This window comes from Sciurus vulgaris (assembly GCF_902686455.1).
Source record: "Sciurus vulgaris genome assembly, chromosome: 11".
NCBI classification, from domain to species: Eukaryota; Metazoa; Chordata; class Mammalia; order Rodentia; family Sciuridae; genus Sciurus; species Sciurus vulgaris.
This window is the reverse complement of record NC_136472.1, coordinates 44,980,094-45,006,567: the sequence shown is the minus strand read 5'-3', so window position 1 is coordinate 45,006,567 and position 26,474 is coordinate 44,980,094. Positions and strand designations below refer to the sequence as shown.

At 41.0% G+C, this 26,474-nt stretch overlaps 1 long non-coding RNA gene across 2 annotated transcripts in view; it reads right to left on the bottom strand.

Moving 5' to 3' along the window:
• LOC306638662 overlaps positions 1-26,474 on the bottom strand; it is a 70,898-nt gene that overhangs the window by 12,487 nt on the left and 31,937 nt on the right. Inside the window, exon 5 of one of the 2 annotated variants that reach the window (XR_013757517.1) lies at positions 7,331-8,632. The exons of the other annotated variant lie outside the window; for it this stretch is intronic. This is a non-coding gene — a long non-coding RNA (uncharacterized lncRNA). Of the gene's footprint in view, positions 1-7,330; positions 8,633-26,474 lie in introns of those variants that run through there. 2 annotated transcript variants of the gene reach the window in all.

The following is a 26,474-nucleotide window of genomic DNA, read 5'->3' as shown; positions in this document are numbered from 1 at the left end:
GATTCTAACCGTTAACACCAGCTGACCAGAATATTCAGATGTGTGCTCTTGGCCACAGCGACACTGAGCTAGAGTTGAACAACATGATTTTGTTTTTACGTGATTTGTTTCTACCCTTGTCTTATATTGTTGGTGACTTAGTCCATTTGACCTACTATAAAAAAAATTCTGTAAACTAAATAGCTATAGAAAACGGGACTTTATTTCTCATAGTTCAGGAGGCTGGGAAGTCCAGGATCATGGCACTGGCAGATTCAGTTCCTGGTGAAGGCCCAGCTCCTGGTTCATGAATGGCACCTTCTCACGGTATCTTCACATGGTGGTAGAGACAAGCCAGCTTGTGAGGTCTCTTTTATAAGGTCATTAATCTGCATCATAAGGGCTCAACGTTTGTGACCTAGTCACCCCCAAAAGCCCTACTTGCTAATGCCATCACATGAGGGTAGAATTCAGCATATGAATTTGGTAGTGGGGGCTGGGGAAACCAAACATTTAAACCATAGCATGCTTTCTATTTAACTGGTAATAAAAATTTATTTTATTTTTCTTTTCTATTTTCTCTTTTACCTAAATTAATGTATGGCTAAAAAAAATGAAGCAGAAATTAAGTACATAATAACAGTAGAGCTTGTTCTTGGACTTAATAGCATGAGGGAGGTATGTACCTGACCGACACTCAGAATAACTAGTTTAAGTGGTCCAGAAGCTTTTCCAGGACAGGTTCTTATTTGAGCCAGTTGGGATCTAACCAGGGAACAGATGGCCACTCAAAGTCTTAATTGGAAAGAGCGCAAGGAAGGCAGTATTTACAGAGCTGTGGGCAGGCGAGGCAAGGAAAGGGCAGAGGTAGTGTTTTGCTAGAGACTGGCTACAGAAGTAGTCTGTTACCATCAGGAAGGGACAAAGGGAAAAAAATGGTACCCCAGATCATGATGAGAGCTGTGACCAGCTATAACAGCAGAACAAGAATCGGATTCCAACAGAAACTGCAGCCAGATCAAGCCACCTACAGAAGGGGAAAGCCAGCCCGTTTCTGCTCTGGCCCTCCATTCTCCTTCCTCCCAGCACCTGCTGTGGATGGAGTCCAAGCAGAGGTCAGAAGGCCAAAGAGCTGGGACGCCATCCATAAAGATCAGCCTCAAAGCAGCCCCAAGAAAAACAGGAATGGATCTGAAGTGGCCAGCAGAGAAATTCAGCACAATAGCTAATGCAGCATGGAACACCAGGGGGAGGGTGCTTCTAGTGAGGGCTCAACACACATTTGTTCCTTGGAATTGAACTGAACCAAACAGAGAAATTGGTGGCAAGTGAAGGGTGCTGTGTATAAAGACAACTGGACTCTGAACCTCTAGGGTTTCACTTCCAGCTTATCTGAGCCAGTGAATCATCAGATTTCACTGCCCTCTTGGGATTTGAGTCACACATGTGCGGGAGGAGCTGCCGTTGCTGGTGCATGTAAAGTGTTTCAAGCTGTAATTATATCCTCCACCTCCTCAGAGTGTCTAGACTAGATTGCAAGAGCTAAAAAAAAAAAAAAAAAAGAAAAAAAAGACTGCAGCAGCTTTCAGTGGCCCTTGAACCAGGGAGAATTCCTTGTGCAGTCCCTTTTCTCAAGTCCACAGAAGAAAATCCTCAGAAACCTCACCAGCCTCAGCTCAAAGGATGAAGATGAAAAGGGAACTGGAGGTACCTCCTTCTAAAGTCTCAATAGGAAAGCATCCTGTCAAGCACTGGCCATCGAAACATGAAGAATCCTGCTGGTGATTCCCAGGAAAAGTTTGTACATGACTTAGTATTAGTGATATTGCTCCATATTGTGTGCTGAACCCTAGAGTAAGCACTATATATATTTGGTTGCATTAAATCTCCAGAACATCCCTATGAAGTATCAAATGATCTTATGTTAAAAAGAGGACAAGTCTGCTTAGAAAGGCAAAGAAAACACAGTTTCAGCTATAGTTGATTAAACTTTGGATATGTGCCTGGTACCGTCTTGGGTGATTTTATTGGGGCTAGGTATCACAGAGGTTCTTGAAGTGCAATCCATGGTTCTCTCTGGGTCTCCAAGAGCCTTACTGGGAATCTGCAAAGTGAAAAGGCTCTTCATGGTAACACTAAGACTGTGCCTTTCCCATTGTGGTTTACATTAGGACTGATAGTTCAAAAGTGCCAGTTAACTTATGCACATCTTTGATGAAGAATAATAATTTGTAATTCTATTCCATCTCAACCCTTGAGCACAGGTCTTTTTAAAATTCTGCACCAGGACTTGGGAAGAACTCATTAGGGCACTTCTATACATGTCTGAATGCTACGGTTGTCTCAAGGAGAGGCACCTGCACGATTGTTGAGTTGCAAGCCAAACCAAACTCTTCGTAGATCACCTTTGTACTTGACAGAACAAATGAGGAACCACAGCACCTAGATTTGGTGATTGACAGATTTAATCATGAGAATTATCTAAGTCAACCTGTTACTTCCAGGAAAACAACTGACAGTGTTTGTTGCCAATCATAACATTTGAGATTTTAAGTAAAAATTAGAAATTTGGAAAATATATTTGTCACTGTTAACTTGCTGACTTCCCAATACTTGAAGCCTTCTGAGCTGGAGATGTAATTCAGTGGTAGAGTCATTGCCTAGGAAAAGGAGAAGGCAAGGCCTGAGTTTGATACTCAGCACTAAAAAAAAGAAAAGAAAAAGAAAAATAGAAAGCACAAACAAAAACAAACAAAAAAAAAACTTTTCTGATAAAATCTGTGATAGCATTGATGAACGTGATCTGTTGATATTGCATAAAGAAATGTATCAACATTTGCAAGCTCTGCACAATTCAGTAAACCAATATTTTCCAAATGTCCAATGTGTCTTGCTACTAAATCATGCACACGTATATCATGACTTCAAAGTGAAAAATAGCCCATGGATTTTAAAATAACATAGTATAAATTTTCATTAGAATGATTTCAGATTCCACAATACAAATAAATTTTTTTAAATTTGTGTGTAAGTTCCAATATAGCATCAAAAAGTCTATAAAATATACTTTCTTTTTTTCCAGCTACATATATGAATAAAGCTAAATTGTTTTCTCAACTGCCACCAAAACAATATATGGCAACACATTAAATTCCAAAGAGATTATGAGAATCTGTCTTCTATTAAGTCACACATGAAAAAGCTTTACAAAAATGTCACTTTTCTCACTGTGCTTTTTTTGGAAAACATAGTTATTTGACATTAAAAATGTTAATTATGTAAAATGTAGTCACAGCTCATTATTATTTTTAAATAAATTTAATAACAAGCTATTTTTAAATTCTAAGTTGTAATTTCTACTATGATCAATATCAATTGACATAGCCTATATTTTAAAATAGAAATATTTGGGATCCTCAATAACTTTTTAAGAGTACAAAAGGGTCTTACAGAGTCAAAATCATTGAGAACCACCATTGTGTCAGAACCTCAGAAGTACAATGAAATTCCAGAGCTAAGAGCTTTTCAGGGACCAAGAAAATATATGAGACTCAGGCAAAAAAAATAGTTACTGGCTCCAAAATTACAAAAGAAAACAATAAAAATTAAAATTAATAAATGTCTAATTAAATGTCTACAAAAAGGCACCAACATGCCTACTTCATTAAATGTTCAAGTTAGTATTCATAAAGATTTCATTACATCTAATGCAGTTTATAGGATCAATTTTCTCACTTTAATTTCTCACAAATCCCTTAAAGTATACACAGTGATTGTCGGGAACTCATAGCCAATCATAAATTAAATGAAAGTTACATAGAGCCAAATAATTTCTAAAACACAAACATAAAAATCCTTACAAAAATTTTAGAGTGAAAAAGTATACACAATGTAGAATATGGGTGCAGTTAGTATGTCTGATAGGTTTTGTAGAGTGGGGGAAAAAGTTGGAATATGTAGGGCCCATGAAGGCCCAGCTTTAAGCACAGCATCTCATTTCCTTTGAATTATTCCCCTCTTGAGAAACATTTTGGTGAAAGGAGATATCTTCACTAGCTAAGGAGACATCTTCACCAGGCAATGCACTTCCCCCACCTTTGGCAGGACAGGGAACGAAAAATGCATAATGAAAATACAATAAGTGGGTCAGAAGAGCAAGAAAAATCACAAGAGAAAGAGAAGCCAGATACTGTTCTTTGGGTCCCAGCAATGACACAACCAGTCAAGCCTGGGTCTCCCAGACAGAAGGGGTTAGCACAGTCCTCACACCCAGACTCTCAGTGTGATGCTTGAGCAAGGCAGGGCTGATAGCGTGGAACAGCCCCAGGCATCCCAGGAGGGGAGAGAGAGTTTCAAAGAGAAAGATAACTGGCTTGAGGCGGACTCACCCAGCAGAGGTTCCACCTCTGTTCTGGGCAGCCCTTGCCCTGGCTGGGAGTGCCCAGGACTGCAGAGGCCTCTCTTGACTTCCTTGTTGAGGGAAGACAGATTCACTTTCATTTTCTGGAGCTGTCTAGTCTACTAAATAAATAAAACTAGGAAAATGGAAAACCAGGATTATAAAACATGCAATGTATTAGAAACATTTAGCAAACAAATGCTTTCAGAATGCACACACGCAAAACCACAACACAATAGCATTGCGCAATTGACAATGTAATGTCAAGACTTATGAAAAGCAAATAGTGCATTTTGAACACACTGTATACACAAATAGGCCTAGCAAGGAGACCTAACTGTAAAGCTCTATGCATGCTGCAGAAAATGCAAGTGAATCTGTCCTCTCTTGACAGGGGAGATTTGATTTTGATACAGTAAAAGCTAGAGCAGTGTGTGATTAATAGCCAGATAATGGGAATTATTATTTATTGAAGATTTATTAAGAACCAATAACTTGCCGGGCATGGTGGCAGGTGGCACACGTCTATAATCCTGGTGGCTCGGGAGGCTTAGACAGGAGGATTGCAAGTTCAAAGCCAGCTTCAGCAAGAGTGAGGTGCTAAGCAACTCAGTGAGACTCTGTCTCTGAATGAAATACAAATAGGGCTGGGGATGTGGCCTCGTGGTTGAGGGGCCCAGTGCCCCTAAGTCTAATCCCTTACCAACCAAAAAAGAACCAATAACTTTACTTGTATCCTTTACTTTTAGAAAAATTAAGGAGAATGCATTTATAGCAGAAACTGGAAAAACAAGATAAGGAAGAAAGTAAGGTGCCTGTGACACTGTGGCAGTCATGTTCCTGAAGCTCTGTGACTCAGTGTTATCATTTCGAGATAAGAACAAAAGTCTACAGAAAGGATTCTATTACCAAATCGTCGTCTTCAGACACCTCCTCTTTCTGCCACCACCACCAGGTTGATAGCACTGTTAGCTTTCATTCTTTGTATCGATATCAGCATTTTTCCCTACAAATGTCTGCCTTCTGGACCAAAGTAAAAGAGACTGACCCTCCACTGTGATTTTTGATTCTTATAACAGACCTGCAGTATACTCATTGAATGACCGATATTTGGTGAACATCAAGTTGTTAAAAAATAAAAAATAGTAGCTAATGGAAAAATGTACTTCTTTTTTTAAATTTTTTTTTTCATTTTTTACAGACTGCATTTTGATCCATTGTACACAAATGGGGTACATCATTTCGTTTCTGTGGTTGTACACGATATAGATTCATACCATTCGTGTAATCATACATGTTCATGAGGTAATAATGTCTGTCTCATTCCACCATTTTTCATATCCCCTCCCTCTCATTTCCTTCTACATAAAGTTCCTCCATTCTTCTCTCACTCCTCACCTCCCAACCCCCATTATATATCTTCATCCACTTATCAGGGAGAACATTTGGCCTTTGGTTTTCGGGGATTGGCTTATTTCACTTAGCATGATATTCTCCAATTCCATCCATTCTTACTCCGATTAGAATGGCTATTATCAAGAACATAAACAATAATAGATGTTGGTGTGGATGTGGGGAAAAAGGCACACTTTCTCATTGCTGGTGGAGCTGCAAATTGGTGAAGCCACTCTAGAAAGCAGTGTGGAGAATCCTCAGAAAACTCGGAATGAACCCACCTTTTGACCCAGTTATTCCACTCCTTGGTTCATGTACAAAGGACTTAAGATTAGCATACTACAGTGACACAGCCACATCAATGTTTATAGCAGCTCAATTCACTTCTTTCTACTAACATTCATCTTCTTTCTTTATCCTCCCAATTTATATAATTTATATAATTCCTAGAGACTTGTCATCTTCTCTAAGGTCCACTCTATCACATGGAAGGAGGGATCAAATCAATCTATTTTCTTTGCTTCCCGTTCAAATCCTGTTGAATAAGGCTACTACTCCTTTCTCCTACACCCTCCCCAGAAAGCAAACATGCATCCTGGCAGCTGCTTCTTTTTAAAATGGTTCATGAGGTCGACACCTCCTCGCATTGTTATTTCAGTTGATCTAGTTGTGAATAAGGCATCAGATGCACTTTCTCTGGACATTTAACCTCTGATCACTGAAAACCTCTGATCATGTGGATGATGTCTCTGGCAAGAATCCTCTCCCATCTGCTTCTAGTTCAGAGCTGGCCTTTGACAGCCCTGCATCTCACACCATGACTCTAAGTGGGTGTGGAAACTGCTTGGGTCTCTAGCTAGTTGAGTAGGTCCAAGGAGAGCTATTTATTACTCCTAGTAAGAATGTAAGAATGAGAAGGGATTTTCTGTCTCAGCCTCATGTAGACTTAAGCTTATCACCAATATTTCCAGAGCAAGTGTCTCTTGTTAGACATAAAGGAGGCTCTGTTATCAGGAACAGAGACCTTTTAAAATGATTTTGCTCCAAGGGAACAACAGTAGTTTTAAAGATTGAAGCAGTTGGTGTCTCCAGACCTGTCCCAACCTCACCATTTCCTCACCCACTCTCTTTATTTGAAGCTATCACTACTTCCACTCCCCTGCTCCATGCTGGGTATTGAAACCAGGTGTGCTCAACAGGCCTTTTTTATTTTTTATTTTTTTTATTTTGAGACCGGTCTCACTAAGTTGCTGAGGCTGTCCTTAAATTTGTGATGCTCCTGCCTAAGCTGCACTATAGGCATATGCAACCATGCATGGTGTGCCTGGCCCAGAGCCATCGAATCTTGAGTATACAATAGCTTCCTAACTCATTTCCCTTCCTCCTTTAGTGTCCCTTGCTGTCTTGCCTCTACTTGCTTCCAGACTGATCTTTTGGGAATACAAATCTGAGAACACCAGTGCCCTTACTGAACTAGCTGCATTAGTTCTTTGTTGTTTATAGGAGAAAATGTAAGCTCCTTAATAAATATCCAAGGCTTTCCAGAACCCCCCTTACCTCCCAGCCTCAATTCCATCTCTAACCATCTTACATTCTCCAAGTCGTTCTATGCCCTCTAGCCTCTGAACCATAGTGGCAAATTCTACAAGGACCAGGCAGATAACAAGTGTGGGAACTGGAGGAGATAAGACAATAGGAACTGATAGAGTCTAGGAACCAAAATTCTCTCCATCCCTGTGGGACAAAACAGTCATAGGATTGTATAAATTTACCCCATGGTGACAACTGAAGACTCACCCTACGTTTTCACTCATGCTACTCCAAGTGCCTCAAAGGACCTCCGTGCTCCTCCCCATTCCTACCTCTCCACTCAGCGCAGTGTTTATCTCACAGAGCTCAGTTCCAATGCTGTCTCCTTCAAAACTGTATGTGTGGTAGCAGGTGTGGGTCAGATGTCCTCTAGCTCACAGCTGTCTCCAGTCCCTCTGCAGCAGTGGTAATCACACTGCTGCTCATCTGACGCTGTGTTTGCCCGACTCTTGCATCAGACCAGGACTTCTTGCTGATAGTGAACGTCCTACTCCTCCCTGAGTAAGTGCATAGAACATATGCTTTATGGTGGACCTGTGTTCTGGGTTTCCAGGACTCCTCTTCCTTTTTCCTGGAAATAGCAGTTGCTACCCTACTTATGGAATCATCCTTCCTCTGCTCCTTATCATTCAGGCAAAGCTGCTAAACCAGACTACTCCATCTGCCCCTAGAGGAAAGCATCTGACTCAAGGTGGACCAATCAAATAATTTTACTCAGAAATGAATAGAGTTCAAAAAGAGGATGAAAGTTCACTGGAACTATGTCATCTGGTATTGACTCTCTAGAGGGCTCCATTCTTAAGGTTTTTATACAAGTGATCTTTTGCTGTATAACAAGTAATCTCAAAATTTAGTGGCATACAATAATATTCACTTATTTGTCTCAAACTTCTGAGGGTCCAAAATTTGGACTTGGTCAAGCTGGTCATTTCTTCTGGTCTTAGAGGGATTTACACTTACATCTGTAATTGGCTATAGGTGAACTGGAGGCCAGCTGGTCTAGGGTGGCCTCAGCTGGGATTTGCTCTTCTTCATGGTGTCTCATCTTCCAGAATTCTAGTCTGAGCTTATTTACATACAACTGGGCAGAGTTCCCAGAAAGGGAGTAGAAACACACAAGGTCTGTTGAGGCCCAGGTTTGAACTTGGCACATCATCATTTCCACTGCATTCCATTGGCCAAAGCAAGTCATGGGCTCAGTCCAGATTCAAGGTGGTGAGAAGCAGGCTTTTCTCCTTTATGAGAGGAGCTACAGTCATGTTGCAAAGACTGTGGACACAGCAGGGGTGGAAAAGCACAGTCAAGTCTGCAAACTATCACAGTTTGTTATTCAGTTTCCTGTTCATATTCCAATGCATTCCTTTTTAATTAAAAGTCAATCTAAGCTTCTGTTATTTGCATTTTAAAAACCATAATGTGTACCTGCTTGGGAACAAATGAATTAATTAATTGATAGATGAATAAGAACATGATCCAATGCATCAAACTTCATTCAAGGGAGTAGGGGAGAAAGGTGACAGACCTCATCACAGGATGAAGGAGGTACAGAGCATGCTGCATGCTGACTGCCTGTGAGCATCTCAGAAGTTAGGATATCACTTCCCCTCCGACTTCCTGACTCACCCTATGGTCATAGCCCCCAAAAGCTTGAAATTGCTTTAAGAGCCAGACATGGAACAAAAAGCCAACCACTTGGAACTGCTCTTTTATCACTACTTTAATTTAATTTGAGACCCTGATTGGTGTTTATATTAGGTGACCATCCTGAGGTGGTATAAGTGTAGCCACATATAATAGTCTAGGTTGGCTTAAATTCAGAATAACTTTTTTAAAAAGATATTATGAGCAAGCAAATGTCTTGAAGCTGAAGAAATTCTAAGATATGTTCCAGTATTTCCCAATTTTAATCCTCCCGCCACCCTCCCACATCTTTCCATTTAAGGTCTCCATTCCTTAAGGGCCAATTCCCAGGGGAAAAAAATCAAGATACATTATGAGATGATACTAAAGTACAAATGAATGATATCTAACATACTTCATTTTAGAAGATAATTTATAAGTTTAGAGAGAAAGTTTCTTAACTCAGAAAAATCTTCTGTATGTAGAATTCCAGGAAATATGAAGGTGACCTTTTCAGGAACTCTTGGCAGTTTTATTTTGTGAAAAGTGGTGGTGGTATATATAAAGAAAAATAGTGTCTGATTACAGATATGACATTGCATTTTTGTGCTATTTAGAATTTTCATACCTTTGAAAGGTATGGTTACCTTGGTCTCCAGAAAGTTCTAGATGTGGCTCATTATGATGTTACTATAAAGAAATCTTGATGAAAATGGGAACTTCTTAAAGGTTTTGCTATCTTAAACCCAACACGTGGGTTTTAGGCAGCACCCTCGAATAAAGCAGAGCTCCATCAGTTCCGTGAGTACTTCTCACCATCTGTAAACCACAAAGCCATCACTCCGAGTGCTGAGATTCACATCTTTGTGGGTGAGACAAGAAGGAGCCATATCTGCTCTCACCAAGTCTCAGACTTGGGACATGTGCCAGCATGGCCAGATAGGATCTCCTGGGCTGAGCAAGATGGTGTGATGTTCCCTATGTGGGAGGCCTCCCAGGGAGGAGAGCGGTGACCTCACTGGGAAAATGAAAACTGTTCAATAGAGAACACTTATCTTGGAAACGATCTGCCTGAATTTGAGGCCAGTGGAGGGATTGTATTTCCAACACCCTTTCAAAGAGAAAAGTTATTTTCTGTTAATCTTATATTGGAGAGAAATCCTACAGCCCTGCTTCTTGACGGAGAGATCATGATTCAGGCAAAAAGGATCCCAACTCCAGCTCTATCTAAAGACCCAGCAAGGGAATCAGCCCTTAAAAGAACCAGTTATAAAGTTTTTTTTTTTTTTTTTTTTTCTAAAACCAGAGCAGAGTGTACTCCTGGGAAGTACATCTATGGGGAGGACCAGACACACAAGTAATTCCAATGTTTGGCCTCTGATATTTTCCTCCTTGCTTAGTCTCTTTTACTCTGTTTATGACTGAATACCCAGACCAGGTAATTTATAATGAACACAAATCTATTTCTCAGATTTCTGGAGTCTGGGAAGGTTTGAGGGTCTGACATCTGGTGATGGCCTTGCTACATTGTCCTACAATGGAAGACAAAGGGCAAGAGAGATGCATGCAAAGGTAACAGAGCTGAGCCCATCTTTTTTCAGGGACCCACTCCCAAAATAATGACATTAATGCATGCTTGAGGCCAGAGCCCTGGTGGCTTAATCACCTCTTAAATTTCCCATCTTGCAACACTCTTGTATTGGGGATTAAGTTTTCAACACGTAAACTTTGGAGGACACATTCAAACCATAGAACCTTCCTTCTAGGATCTCTCTTGTGATATTTTCAATGCCACCTATAGAGTCAACATGTCCCTGTCACTACAGCCTAAATGAAGACAAAGAAACTAAGGTTAGACACTTCACAAGAGCCTAAAATAAAGAAACACAATAGGGAGAGTAACCAAGAAAGTGTGGAAACAAACAGGTTTCCAATTCCTCCATGGTTGATCTTCAGTTCTGTTCTATCCTGAGCCTCATTCTTGCCTGAAGAGCTCTCTTTGCTTTTCTTAGTCCCCCAGTTCTTGGGTGTATATGTCTCCCAGGTAAGCAGTTTGGTGGGAATGTGTTATTCCATCACCATTAATGCAACTTAATTAACTCTTCAAGTGATATTTATAGAATACAGATGCAGTAGATGGAGAATATCAGAGAGCTAACTCTTCTGTTTGCCTTTAGCAGGTTTAGATGCAGGGTCAATTAGCAGAAGGATCTAACTAGAAGGACCCTAGAGAGTGTGGTTTGACAAAAAACATTTTTTAAGAACAAAGTATTCTTAGACTTTATCTGAAGTCTTCTCTAGTCCCATAAATTTCTCAGCAGCTGCAGGCTACAGATAGTTTTGCCAACAATTTAACTAATAACATTTTTTTTTCAAGACTCAAGGTGTTTGTGTTTTTAGAAACATCTATGGAGTTGACAAACTTTAGAAACCTCCTCGCTCCCACTTTGCTTTCAGAGTTAGAAAACTCATCACCGAATTTGCCATGCATCCCCACAATCGTCTTCGTAGTTGTGCAGGATTTTCAGGAATCAATTTCTAAGTTCTAACTTTATCCCTGGCTCCCTTCCATACTTCCTTTCCTCTCTTAATTCTATCTTTTTACCAATTTTTGTTCTATTCCCAATTATGTGCTTTTATTAGAGCCTCCAATTCAATTTTTTAAAACAATTCAGTGTCAGAAAAATTATCTGAAACTTGAATTTACTGGATATTCTCTGAGTATAGTGCTAGTCTTGGCAATCCATTATCTGGGTTATTTTACACCTCTGTTGGGACAGAGGTTAGCTTAGATAATTTTGTACAGTAGAGTTGGAAATAATTTCATTCCCATGGAACAGATAATCTCATAATTATGGCTTATGGCCCTGTTGGACAATAACCAGTTGGTATCTAATATAGCACTTTTATCCTAATATTGGATACCTACCTTCTCAAATGCTCTTTGGACTGGTTTCAATATCTTACAATTCCCTTCAGTAATTAATGAGCTAAGTGTAATTTTGATGCATCTTATATTTGTATGAATGTAATGCATGGAAAAAAATAAAACTTCTGAAAAGTGTACCTTAACAGCAGAGTCAAAAAATAAATGGGCAACATTACATAATTGTCAAAAATCCATAAAACTTCTTCAGAGAGAATAAACCTGAATGTGTGCAGATTAAAAATAAATCTTTTAGAAGTCAGGGATATCTCAGATGGAATGCAGAATGTGACAAAATAATTAACTGTACTGCCAAAGCATGAAATAAGACTCCTTGAAGAAGGAAGGGGGGCAGGTGCTAACCCAAGTAACTTTGGAAATGAGCAGAGTCTGAAACACTAAGGGAAAATAGAACTTACATAGCTCTGAACTCTAACTGATAAAGTTGTTTTCCACAAGGGGATGGGTTGGCAATTCTGCAACGACTGTACATATAAACCAGGACTGACAATTAAGAAAGTGAATGGCAGGCAGTAAGGATCCAGGTTTCTTACTTTTGGACACAGTCTACAAATAACTAGGAGAAGGAGGCCGAATTAGAATTGGATATAGGGGTATTAATTCATGTTTGTCTTAACATAGATACAGATGGTTATGTATGGAAATATTAATAAATACATGGGTTAGCATACACACATATATTTCCTTCCTCACTCAGCTTAAAGAGCCTAGAAATAACAACACCCCAGTCACAATGAGAACCCTTGCACCCAGATCCTAGTTCCTAACACTAATCTCCAATTAAAAGAACCAGGGTGGGGCTGGGGAGATAGCTCAGTCAGGTGCTTGCCTTGCATGCACAAGGCCTTGGGTTGAATCCCCAGCACGGCAAAAAGAATAAATAAATAAAATTAAAAAATAAAAGACCAGGGATTTTTACAAAACTGACTGGTTTTAGAATTCAGGTAGAAATTATACAAGACAAGTCTTGTAGTTCTAGAAAATTGATGAAATAAATAATACAAAATGATTGGGCTATGTCAAAAGGACACAGGAGCCGATGACCAAAGTTGGAAAAACTTGAGCAATAAAATAAGTAAAGTAGTATTGGATTGTAACTCAAAGTATAAAATAAATATCAATATATATACTGATATAAATGATCAAATAAACAAATACATGGAATATAATAAGACAAGTAATGTATGCAAAAGAATTCTAAATAATGCAATGCTCTGCCTTCAAGGAGGTGGAACATTACTCCTCACTCCTTAAATAATATTCTTAGGGATATAATAGTATGGAAAGGGTGGGGAACTTTATAGTGGAGGCCAGGGTAAGATGTCAGCATCTACAGTCATAAATTGTGTTGACAATCTGTGCCCTTTATGTGACATGGTAAGAATGGCACTTTGCATCTGTAGTCGTCCTACCAAAAAACCATAACCCCAATCTAAATATAAGAAAAATATCAGATCAATGCCATCTGAGGGAAGGAAACATAGCAAAAGTATATTGCATTTGGTAGCCTGGATGGGATCCCACAACAGAAAAAGAATACTAGATTAAAACTAAGAAAATCTTTATAAGTAGTAGAATTTAATTAATAATAATGTATCAATATTGATTCACTAATTGGGACAAATATAATAATATAAGATGCTAATAATAAGGAAAACTGGATGCATCGTGTGTGGAACTCTTCTATCTTTATAATTTTTGCAAAACTTATTTAAAATACTAAAACTACTATAAAATAAAACATTTAAGTAAATCAATAATACATTAAAATAATCAAGGAGATACATTCTACAATGTGTCTGTCAATGCCATGTAAAACAAAATAACACTCAGAAACTGTCCCAGATCAGAGAATTAAGGAAATATGACAGCTTATAAAATGTGATACTCTGGGTTGAACCATAGGACCAAAAAAAAGAGTGATGAAATGCAAATGAAGTCTGTGGTTTAGTTGATAATATTGTACCAATATCTATTTCTTTGTTCTGACAAATATTCCATGGTTTCGAAAGGTGTTAGGAAAGCTGGATGAAGGTATATGAGAACTCTCTGCACTAGCTTTCCAATTTTTCTGCAAATATGCAATTATTTGGAAGTTAAAAGTTTCAAAAATATAATTTTGGCTAAGTACTACTATATGGTTCCAACTATATGACATTCTGAAAACAGCAAAACTAAGGTATGGGAGCAGCAGAGAAACGGGAGGGATGAATGGGCAGAACACGGACCATTTTTAGAGAAGTGAAAATACTCCGTATGATATTGTAATGATGGATATATACCATTAGACATTGATCCAAACCCATAGAATGTACACTACCAAAACTGAACCTTAAGGTAAACTATGAACTTTGGGTAGTTATGACATGTCTATGTAGGGTACCTCTCTGGAGGGGGATATTGATAACAGAGGAGATTATGCATGTGTGGGACCCATGAGTGTGTTGGGAATCTATGTGCTTTCCTTTCAATTTTACCGTGAAACTAAAACTGCTCTACAAAATAAAATCTATTTTAAAAATAACATTTAAAAAATTGGTCAACACAAGGAATAGCAGATATGTGTGTACAAAAAGTTAAGTATAACATTGCCATTTGCTCAATATGAAGTTGCCATCACTGAAATGAATAGGTTTTTAAGGAAGAAATGATCACTAAGCGCTTAAGGATGACTGCCCAAGTCATAGTGATTCTCCAGTGGGAATGGAGAAATATAAGAATTCAGACACTAAATCCTATATTAGCATTTGTCTATGTGCACTTCAGTAAAAGCTCAGAGAATGTTGCTTTTCTTTGAACTCTTAGTGACCAAATACACCCTCTTAACATTCTCAACAAAAGTAATACATGTGATCTATTCCAGGCATTAGGTGTCAGAGACAGGGACATGACCATTGAGATCACTCTCCTACCTGGTCCAGTCATCTGCCCCCTCTACATGCAGGAGGCCTAGGAGCTATTCCCTCATGAGCATAACAAGTTTTATATCCTGGACCTTAAGAATGCCAGACTCTACAGCCATAAATAGCAGAGATTCTGCAGAGAAGGGGGAAGAGCTTCTGATCCTTGCTGGGCTGAGCTACTCCTCCAGGCTTTTCCCAAGGTAGCTAGAAAGAGATTTCCTGGAATTATTTATGCGGATCCCAGGAGGTCAGCCAGAGTTCTCAGTCCTGATAGTCATTCATTCCTCCTCCCTTAAGGGCATAACAATGCCATATGCCATTTCAAAAGGGCTACTCACACATACTGAAGACCTATGCCAACTACAAGGGGAGGTGATACAGAGTTGGGAGTAGATTCAGAAAAAATAATAATAACAATAATGATGGCGATGATGTGATAATATGCATTTCTTACAGGTCAAGCACTGTGCTATATGCACTGACTCATTTAATCCTTAGAATAGCAAAATGAGATTGATTTTATTTATCTCTACTTTATAGGTGAGGAAACTACTTCTTGCCTGTAAACTTCCACTACTTAAGAACAGCTCCTCACTATTTCTCTCTCTCTCTCTCTCTCTCTCTCTCTCTCTCTCTCTCTCTCTCTCTCTCTCTCACACACACACACACACACACACACACACACACACACACACACACCCTAAAGGGCAGTCACTCTGCTCTTCTGCTTAATAAAATCTCTTGTGTGAGTTCCTGGGTCTGAAGTAGTTTTCCTTAGAGATACTGGAGCCACCTTTTCAGTGCTATGGGAGTTTTGGGGACCCACTTCCCCTGCTAAATTCTCTATTGTCAGGGTAGAGGGAAAACCATACTACCCTGCTACAAACCCCTCCAATAAGTTGCTGTATTGGACAAATCTGCTTCACTCATTCCTTTTTGATAATTCCTATGTGTCCAATTTCCCTCCTGGGAAGGGACATCCTAACCAAATTGGGTGCTTCTATTTCCTTTGTACCCACCATGCACCTCCACCAAGACTCCTCTGCTATTCCTCTCCTCATGACCTTACAGGAATATACAACCCAACCGGAGACTTCATATCCCCTTCCTCCCTCCCTTGTTGACCCAAGGTCTGGGACAACCACACACCCTCTAGCCACATGCTCACCTGTACTCATTCGCCTGAAGGACCCAACATCCCGCCCAGCCCAGGCCCAATAACCACTTGCCCAAAGGAGCCTCTTAGGGCTTCAACCAGTCATCCAGGATTTAAGATAGGCTTCCTGTACCCTGCCAACTCACCTTATAACACTCCCATCCTGGCTGTTAAAATGCTTAATGGATCTTACCATTTGGTGCAAGATCTCCACATCATCAACTGGGCAGTTGTCCGCACCTTCCCCATTGTGCCCAATCCCTACACCTTGCTTTCCTATATCCCCTCCTCCACCACATACTTCTCTGTGTTGGATTTGAAGGACACCTTTTTCAATGTCCCTCTTCATCCTGACTTGCAGAATATCTTTGCTTTCACGTGGACTTTCTCAAATTTCTCACTCAAATTTCTTCTCAGCTGACCTAGACAGTTCTCCCACAGGGATTTCATAACAGCTCTCATCTCTTTGGCTAAACACTATCTCATGGTCTCACCTCTTTTACTTTTGTTTCCTCCTTCCTCTTACAGTATGTTGATGATCTTCTTCTATGTAGTCCCTCTCTCAAGGACTCCCAAGGAGACACTATTAAGCTTCTAAATCTTCTGGCTGACAGAGGGTATAGGATCTTTCCAGCAGAAGTACATCTTTCCCCAACCTCAGGTTATTTACTTAGGAGTCAGCCTCTCACTGGATTTAAGGTCATCACTGTAGAGAGAAAAGCATTGCTGTAGGACATGCCCACTCCATCTACCAAGGAAGAAATCCTTTCCTTTCTAGGGCTAGCAGAATATTTATGATCCTGGATACCAAATTTTTCCACCCTAGTGGTCCCCTTGTATGAGGCTTCAAAGGGCACTCCCACCAAACCTCTCCTCAACCTGTTGGAAACCTCTTTCCAGACCTTAAGGAAAGCCCTTCTTCAAGCCCCAGCCCTACACCTCCCTGACATCACCAGACCATTATACCTACCTGTTCGTCTCTGAGAAAAGTGGGTTCGCTCTGGGGAGTCTTCGGACACATGTTCAGTCCCACCTTTGACCCAGTGGTATACCTACCAAAAAGGCTAGACCCCACCATAAGAGTCTGGGCACCATGTCTTAGGATATTAGTTGCAGCATTTGTCTTAACCCAGGAATCAAAAAAACTTTCCTTTGGGGCTCCCACTGAAGTGCTCTCACCTCAACATCTGTCCAAGCTTCTTACTTATAAGGGTCTGCAAACTCTACTGCCCTGTGGGGTGTTAGCTTTGCAAATTGCTCTTATTGAGGACTCTTCCATTTCTTTTAAGACATGCCCTTCTTTAAATCCAGCCACCCTCTTACCCCCGCCTTCTGACATACATGCTTCAGCAACCCTTAGCTGCCTTGAGACTCTGGAAGAGTTACTCCCCTGCTCCTCCAATGTTCAGGAGGGGGCCTTACACAACACTACTTTCATATGGTTCACTGATGGGAGCTCTTTTCTCCACAAACGGATTCAATGGGCTGGATATGCCATTGTCTCCCTGGGAAAGGTTGTAGAGTCAGGACCACTACCCAACAACACCACCAACCAACAGGCAGAACTAATCGCCCTCACCTGCACATTCACCCTTGCAAAGGGAGAATCCCTCACAATCTACACTGACTCCAAATATGCTTTTAACATTATCTTTCCCATGCCACTGTTTGGAAAGAGAGGGGCCTTCTTACTACAAAAGGGAACTCCATCACCAACTCTAGCTGCATCGTAAACCTCCTTGAGGCTCTTTGCCTCCCAGCAACCATAGGCCTTATATATTCCAAGCCCATTAGACAGACCAACCATTCATCTCTTCAGGCAACAACAAGGTTGATAGAAGAGCAGCCCTATCATCCACACCAGCCTCCATCACGACTCTCCATGATGCCTTACCTCCACCTCCCCTCAACAGGGAGATACTTTCCTACGTTCACCACCTATCCATCCCAACCTTTCTTTCCTCTTACAGTTTGCTAAGAATCATTTGCAACTATCCTCCTTTGACATCTCATTTCTGAAGGAACTCTCCTCCACATGTGAAGTTTGCCTACAAACCAATCCTACTGCCATCAGACTCCCCACTTTTCTGACTCACCAGGCCCGTGGCGCCATTCCAGGGGTAAACTGGCAACTTGACTTCACTCATGTGCCCACAATAAATCTAAATACCTTTTGGTCATGGTAAACACCTTCTTGGGATGGGGTGAAATCATCCCCACCTCCAACAAAAGGGCACTAACAAAAGGGCACTGTCTCCACCTTCATCCTTCATGAAATCATTCCTCACTTTGGAGTGCCTACCTCCTTCCAATCAACTAAAGGGCCTGAACTCATCTCTCGAATTTCCCAACAACTTGTCAAGGTTCTTGGAGTCCCTTGGCATTTCCACATTCCCTTTTACCCAAAGTCATTGGGTAAAGTAGAATGAACAAACCAAACTCTTAAAAATGCTTTTACCAAACTTTCTTTAGAACTTCTCCTTGACTGGGTTAAACTCCTGCCTCTTGCTCTTCTGCATCTTCACTTGCTCCCAAAGAAATCTGCCAATATCTCCCCTTTTGAGCTGATGTACTGGCATCCCATCCTTCCTCCTGGGATAATGCCCCTTCCTTCCACTCTTCCTTCTCATATATTCATTCCTCTCCTAAACCACATTCGGGCATTTCTATGGGGATACGCCAACTCCTCCCTGACTAGACCCTTGTCTGGTCCCCTGGCTTAACCTCTTCAAATAGGAGACCAAATTTTTAATCTCTCCTTCTCAGGAGGCTACAACCCTCTATCTCCCAAATGGCAGGAACCACATATGGTGATCCTGGCTACACCAACAGCTGTCAAGGTGTGAGGTTTACCAGGATGGCTACACATTTCTCAGGTTCAACTCTACTCTCAATCCACAAACTCCTCTCCAGCGTCTAACCCTCAAGTTTCTTCCAACCGATACTCAGTCACCCCAGTGGGACCTCTCCACCTCAGGCTGAAGGCCATCAAGCCCTCCACCCTTCTTCCCATTTCAGAGACCAAGGACCAGAACACTGAGGCACCAGAACCACAACCAGCCATGAGGACTGGACTGCCAGCTACATTCTTGTCTCCCCTGCCATTCACCCTGTCTGTCATTTTCCTATCAGATTTTTCCCCAATAGATCTGTCCAGGTGCCAGCCCTTCCATCCCTTCTGATTGCCTAAAGGGCTGCTAGAAGACTGACTCCTACTGTCCCCAGGGATGTTTTACATGTGTTCATTTTACATATGTCATAGCCAATGCTCAGAGGATCCACTCTAAACACAGATAGTCACCACTACATACCACATACTCAATTTAACTAACCCTCTCATGGCACAGGGATGTTGGATGTGCATGACAGTGGTGTTCTCTCATCTCCTGGCTAGCACCCTAGACTTAACAACTCTTTGACTTTAAGCAGCATACCCTGGGAGCAGACAGATATCACCCCAAAATTATCAGGAGTACCTCTCTTCCAATTTACTCCAGGTACATATCTTCCAGTGGAAGCCACCCTGTGGGTTCACTAGAAAAAGGGAAGTGCTCACAGGAAGAGCACTGCTTCTATGTCAACCAGTCAGGTATTGTTAAGGACAAAATCAAACAGCTGCAGGAGGACTTGGAGAAGAGAAAGAATGAATTTACCCAAGGATCCTTGTGACCCATTTTGGGCCAATTATGGCAACTTATTCTCCCATTTACATCCCAACTCCTTATAATTGCCGTCATACTGGTCTTTGCCCCCTGTGCTAGAAATTTGCACAAAATCTGATTCAAAAAAATTTCTAATCAGACTATTAAGAATCAGAGCCTGGCTACAAGTGCACTCCCAGGGGAACTATCCAGTCCCCAATGCCCAACTACTACAATGACATCTCCCTCCCCTGAATTAGCTCTATGCCCACACCCAGCAGGAAGCAGTTACTGAAGATGGATCTTTGCCCATATGCCCAAAAGGGATCTTCTTATAAAAAGAAAAACGTGGTAATGAAGGGACAATGGGTTAACAAGGCTGCAGTCATTTCTTCCCTGCCATTTTGCTGCTGCCACTATTCTGCCCCACCCACACTATTTTACAACCTAGATTGTTAGCCCATGAACTTCCTTGTCAGTCATTGGTCAGATTGTTATTAGCCCGTGAACTTCCACTACTTAAGAATAGCTCCTCCGCCATTCTCATTCTCTCTCTCTCTCTCTCTCTCTCTCTCGCTCTCTCTCTCTCTCTCTCTTTCTTAAGGGCAGACACTCTGCTCATCTGCTTAATAAAATCTCTTGTGTGAGTTTCCATGTCCGGAATGGTTTTCTGGGCTTTCAGATATGAACTCATTTTATTCTCACAGCACATGAAATAAGGACTTATTTTCTCATTTACCTGATGAGGAAACAGATATTTAAAAGAACTTAATCTACTTCTTGAAAACACCCAAGTCAGTGCTCCAGTCACATTTTGAGCCCATTTTTGTCTGTCCTCCTGCTCTGGGTCTCAACCACTCTGCTCCATCCACTCAACATTACAGAAATTCCCAAATGAGTTCCATACTTTCCAGGTAACATTTTTTCATTTCAATGAAGCCTAACTCAAAAGATTGTCTGTAAGTTATGCAGATTTCAGGCTGAGGAGTTCCCACTTGGATGAAATGAGTCTTTTCATCATTGATGGTGGAGTTGTTGGTAGCAGGCACCTTGGAAAGCAGAGAGCCTTCCCCTAGGAGACTAAGATGCATTTGGTGGGGGAATGAAAGTGTGGAAGTAGATGGGAGAGAAGAAGTAAGGCACAAGAAATTTAAAGACCTAGAAAAGAGGTTTTTTGCATTTGGAAACAAACCTACAATTTATCCAATTAACCTGCCATTGGTCCAACCACTACTAAGAAGGCAATGCCTTCTGAGCCTCAGAGAAATTTAGAGCAAGGACAAGAAGGCTAAATAGATTCCAGCCCCTGAACCAATGCTGATTACTGGTAGTAGCTGCCAGGAGAGTTGTATTAAGAAGAATCCTGATTCTTCTGCCCAAGTTTGGTGGGAGGCAGGAGTCAGGGGGAGCCTTGGCCCTGAAGTAATGTCTACCACGGTGAGGGAATAGGAGGAGTCACAAACTTGTCCAGGATTTACCATGTGTGCTCAAGGGTTGTCGCAACCTGAACATATTCTGTGAGACAAGTTAACTGGATTCAGATCAAACTCTGGAGCCAAAATGTCCCAATGGCACCCTGCTTCCGCCTCCCTCACAAACAAGGGCAAAACAGCATTGACAGCAAAAAAGGACCTAATTTAAATTTCTTTGGTTTTAATTATTTTGAAAAGAGAGGCAAGCCACCAGTGCCAAGACCCTTTAGGAAGAACTAAAGACTAAAGAGACTTGGGCCAGCTGGAGAGGGCGGATGGGTAGTTCCAGCCAATTAGCCTTCCTTTGTGACATGGCCACCCTTTATTCCACCCTCCGGAAGCCTTAATAACACTCGTGTCAACAGGACCTCAGGAGAGGGGAAAAAGCGGTGAGCCAAACCTCAAGAGTGAGAAAGGGAGAAAAATGCAAAATGTGGAATTTTAGCCCAAAACTGGACCCTCAACCAGCTTAATTGCTGTCATTATTTTTTATGGGGCCCTCATTGGGCTTCCCCGACCACCAGGAACAAGGCCTGAGAGCTCCAGAGGCCTGGTCTTCCCTCTGTAGTCTCACTACTGCCTTGCCTAAGAGGCCAGTCCACCATCTCACAGCTTATAGTCTTCAACCTCCAACTTCCCCAAGTGGGTCAAACTTTCCATGGCTAGACTATTAAAGGGAAAGCAATCCTACTGTTTCCTTTAATGAGCAGCTTTTATAGGGTGCCAAATGCCCTTTAAGGAGCTCAGAAGCCCAAATCAGTCTCCTGGGTTCCAGAAACCTCAGCCTAACCCAGAAGCAGCAGGAGGCAGAGACATAGACCCAGACCCAGTCAAATTAGTCTCCAGGGAATCTGCTTGATTCAGACTGTCAAGAGAGCTATGAGGTACTGGCATTACCATTAATGCTGATCCCAGGCTCTGCTAGGTTCTTGCAGGAGTAGAGTCCATCTCTCCTGGACAGTGACTCCAGAGAAGGAAACCTCTACCACCTGTCTTCTAAACAAAGTGAAATCTATTCCATGGAAAGTCAGGTTGTTCTGTTGAGCTCCCGAATCAACTTAGATATGTGGAAATGGACAAGAGAATTTGAAACCAGGGAAAAACAGAATGGCTCTACCTAATAGGATTATGAAAACGTGGAGCTTGAGGGACTGTCCAGGACACAAGGTGAAAGTGATCAGAAGAGGAAATAGTCTGAATCTAGGGTGACACCCTCAATGCAGTGTCGTTGGGACTGGGGGCTCTAGAAACAAAGATACCTTATGTTCAAATGCAAGTTCTCTGCTTTTCTAAACTATTCCTCTACCTCCCAACCATATCTCAAATTTTCAGTACAATCTGGTAAGTGTGTGTGTGGAGAAAGAGGGAGAGAGAGAGAGAGAGAGAAAGAGAAAGAGAGAGAGATCAAGACCAAACAACCAAACAAGTTTTATTTGCCTACAGCTTTTGGGCAAATCCAAAAAAGGCCTGAGTTTCACTTCTAGGTCAGTCTGAATAGGAAATTGTGTGTGATGGCAAATGCAGATTGCAGAGATTAGGGACCAGGATGACACTGGGTTCAACCCTTAAGAATTGATCAAAACTTCCAGTGATTTTCCCACTTCATTGTAAGTGGAAAGTGAATTGAATTGACACAGTTCCTTCTTCCTTTAACCTTTTTTCTGTATGTTGTAGACAGATTAGGATATTATTAAAATTTAGAATTTAAACAGATATGGGTCTGAATTCCAGATCCACTTTACTGGCTGTGTATTTCTAAACCTGAGTTTTCTGATTCCTTCAATGAGAATAAACAACCAGTTTCCCTTAATGGTCATTCCCTGCAAAGGATCAGTGAGATCCACCAGGTGGTACGTCTGACGTGGTGACTGGCATGTATTGGCACTCCCAAGTGGTGTTTGCTTCTGTTCCTCTATTAGTGGTGACCACGATGGTGGTGGCCACTCTGACAATGACAATGCCTAATCACAGAGTTTCCAAAGTTAGGGCAAAGTAAAAAGGGCTGGTCAAACAGAGTTTGAGACAAAAGGAAATAAATCCTGCAATTCTCTACTGATCTTCCCTGGCCTAAGAAAAGAGCTTGTCACTGAGATGTGAAGATTGTTTCTAATCATGATTAACCAATGTGTGCTAACACAAGCATCATTAGACATTGGCCAAGTTTAGTTGGAACACAAAAATAAAGGCATTTGGTGAATTGAGTTTCTACACAGAGTAAAGTGAATGATGAACCCTATCTAAAACCTTATAACTTCAAATGTCCTGAGCATGGCTTAAAACTCCTATGCCACCCATGCCAATTCTCTTTGGTTCCAAGTGAGTTCTTTTTCTTCCATATGTTTTTTTCTCCCCTATATTCTTTCCACATTTGAATGCAGTTAATTTCTACTTTTCTACCCTCAGTGTGCCTTTTTGGATGCAGCACCATTCCTGGTACCTGTGGCCAGTCTCCTTCTGACATAGCTGATTTGCACTTTCTCCTCTGGTCCATTTACCTTAGCCAAGACTCGAATAGAACTTGGCATGCACACGTTCCCAGGTTATCTTTGTCTAGGGTCCATCATTTTGTTTTTAGTCTGAAAAAATAATACCTCCCCCAAGCTATAGAAGCCAAAAGGAATTCATTTCCTTCAAAGAAGTTTCAGGAGATCCTGTCTTGCTGGCTTAGACAAATCCAGCTTGCTGACATGCTCTACAGTCAGGTTTTTAAAGAAGGGTTTAATGTGAAACTGAGATGTTCCAGTTTCACTTTTTCCATCCTACCTTTAGTACAAAAGCCCTACCTTGGAAAATGAGAGTGCAAATTGTTTAGTTAATCACAGGATTTCAGATCTTTCCAGGGGGCAATAAGGAAAATGAAAACAAAAATCAAGGCTTCAGACAGCTCTGGATACTAAAAGGGAAAGGCCCTCGAGGCCAAAGGAAGAATCAAATGGCTTTTAAAAATATTAAAATATGAGTAATGAGCTCTTTTTTGAGAACAAAACAAAATAAAACAAAACAAAAACACTATTTCATGGCATGATTGGCATGACATTGATAAATGTTCTTTTTACTGTCCAAAGCCATTTCTAGGAGATTACTTTCTTTAAAAATAAACCTTCTCAATACTCCATCATCACTAGAGTATTTCAGCATGTCTTTGCTAGCTATTAATCTTACGGTTTGTTCTCTCCCTTGAAACTTAGGTGGGAAACCTCCTTTTACACAATGATGTGAAAAAAAGAGCTGCTTTTGGAGTCACAACTCTGTAATCCAAACTTTATTATGTTTTATTTTCCCCATATGTAAAATAAGAAAATGCCTACACATGGAGTTATTTTAAGGACTAAATGAGAAACTATATTTATAATAGTAGCTAACACTTATTACAGAAAAGTGCTTTAGATATGTTGATTTATTTAATCCTCCTATAATCAATCCCATGTGGTACAGGCTATTATCAACTTCCTTTTGCAGATAAGAAAATAGAGGTACAAACAAGCAACTTGTTCTAGTTTAAGCACTGTAACAATCAGAGAGTGAAATGGAATGAAAGCATATGAGCCCCCAAAAATCATATATCAAAATCTTAACCCAAACCGTGACAGCATGGGGAGATGAGGCCCTTGGGAGGTCATCAGGTCTTGATGGTGTAGTTCATATAAAAGAGATGGAAGAGAAATCCCTTACCTCTCCCACCATACAAGGACACAGCAAGACAGTGCTCTAAGAGGCAGTGGACCCTCACCAGGCACTGAATCTTCCAGCACCTTGATTTTGAACTTCCTGGGCTTCATACCAGTAAGAAATAAGTTTCTGCTGTTCATAAGTTGTCCACCTTAAGGTATATTTATTATAGCAGCTCAAACAAACTAAGACATGGAGTCAGGCATGTGCAAAGGGGAAATTGAGAATATTAACAAAAGAGTGAGCAGAATTAAGGAAACAGGGATAGGAAGAGATCTAGGGACTACCCACTTAAGTCTTTATCACCTTTCAGCCTTCAGGGACAAGGGGAAAGACTGATGCAGCTGAAACCAAGTGATAGCTGTATATATGGGGGTGGGGACCAGATAGAGAAATCTTCCACTGCCCAAACCACAGTTCGACAGGAAAAGAGAAAGATCAATACCCTGACTCTTCTCCCACCTTATAATCTGCTGCCAGTATTTCCATTGATCAGACTCAATTGGAAGTCAGACGTCAAGGGAGCCCAGGTGACAGTTCACATAGACAGATGTAGATATCACAGAGCACAGAGTAAAGCTGAGAATAGACCAGAAGGGGTTCATGGAGAAAACCTGAAAGGTGTTAGAGAGAAGGTTCAAAGGCAGACTTTTGACCACTAGCTCTATTGTCTCTTGAAGGTAAACCAGTGGCTGACTTTTCTCCTTCACAACTGCAAAGCCCAGAGGTCTCAGCTCCTTGTCTACCTTGAAAGCATGACTTTCATTGAAAGTCATGACTTTTACCAGAAGGTTCTGGGCACAAGAAGCACATGCAGGTCACCTATAAGAGATTTATTCCCAAGCAGCTTCTCCTATTTCTAGCCACTGAATGCCCATTTCTTCTTTACCCTCCACATACAGCAATTCTGGAACTTCACATCATCTCTTTTTTCTCCACTTTTTCTTTTCTTTCTTCTTCTTTTTTTGTTTTTGTTTTGGTCTTTGTTTTGTTTTGTTTTTATGGTGCTGGGGATTGAAACCAGGGCCTCACACGTACCAGGCAAACACTCTACCACTGAGCTACATTCTTGATGGTTTATATTTTGTTGAGACAGAGTCTGCCTTGCTAAATTGCTCAGGTTTATCTTGAACATGTAATTCTCCTGCTTCATTTTCCCAAGTGAATGGGATTACTGAGGTGCACCACCACACCTGGCCCTTGTGATGAAACCTAGGGTTTCTACATGCTGAGCAAGCACTCTAGCACTAAGTTACATTTCCAGTCTTTATATATTTTTTTTTTATTTTGAGACAAGGTCTCACTAAATTGCCTAGACTGGCCTTGAACTTTCAATGCTTGTGCCTCAGACTTCTAAATAATTGGGATTTCAGGCATGCACAACTGGACTCAACTCCCACTTTCTATACTAAGAACCCTCTGGCCTGGCTTGACCTGCCACTCCCAGGCCCAAGAGGCTTCCTTTCACATCAGAATGGGTAGAAGAAAGGGAAATTTCAGCAAAAGGCATCACTCTCCAGAGAATTCTCACATCATTTACCTAGAAAACACACATTCTTTATCAATGCCTATGTGTACATGGCACAGTACTTACATGAAAGAGAACTCATTAAATAGACAATGCATTATTACTATTATTAGTATTATAGTCACTTTGTCAGATTTAGAATCACTGTAGGGAATGATGAAAATGCAGATGGGCA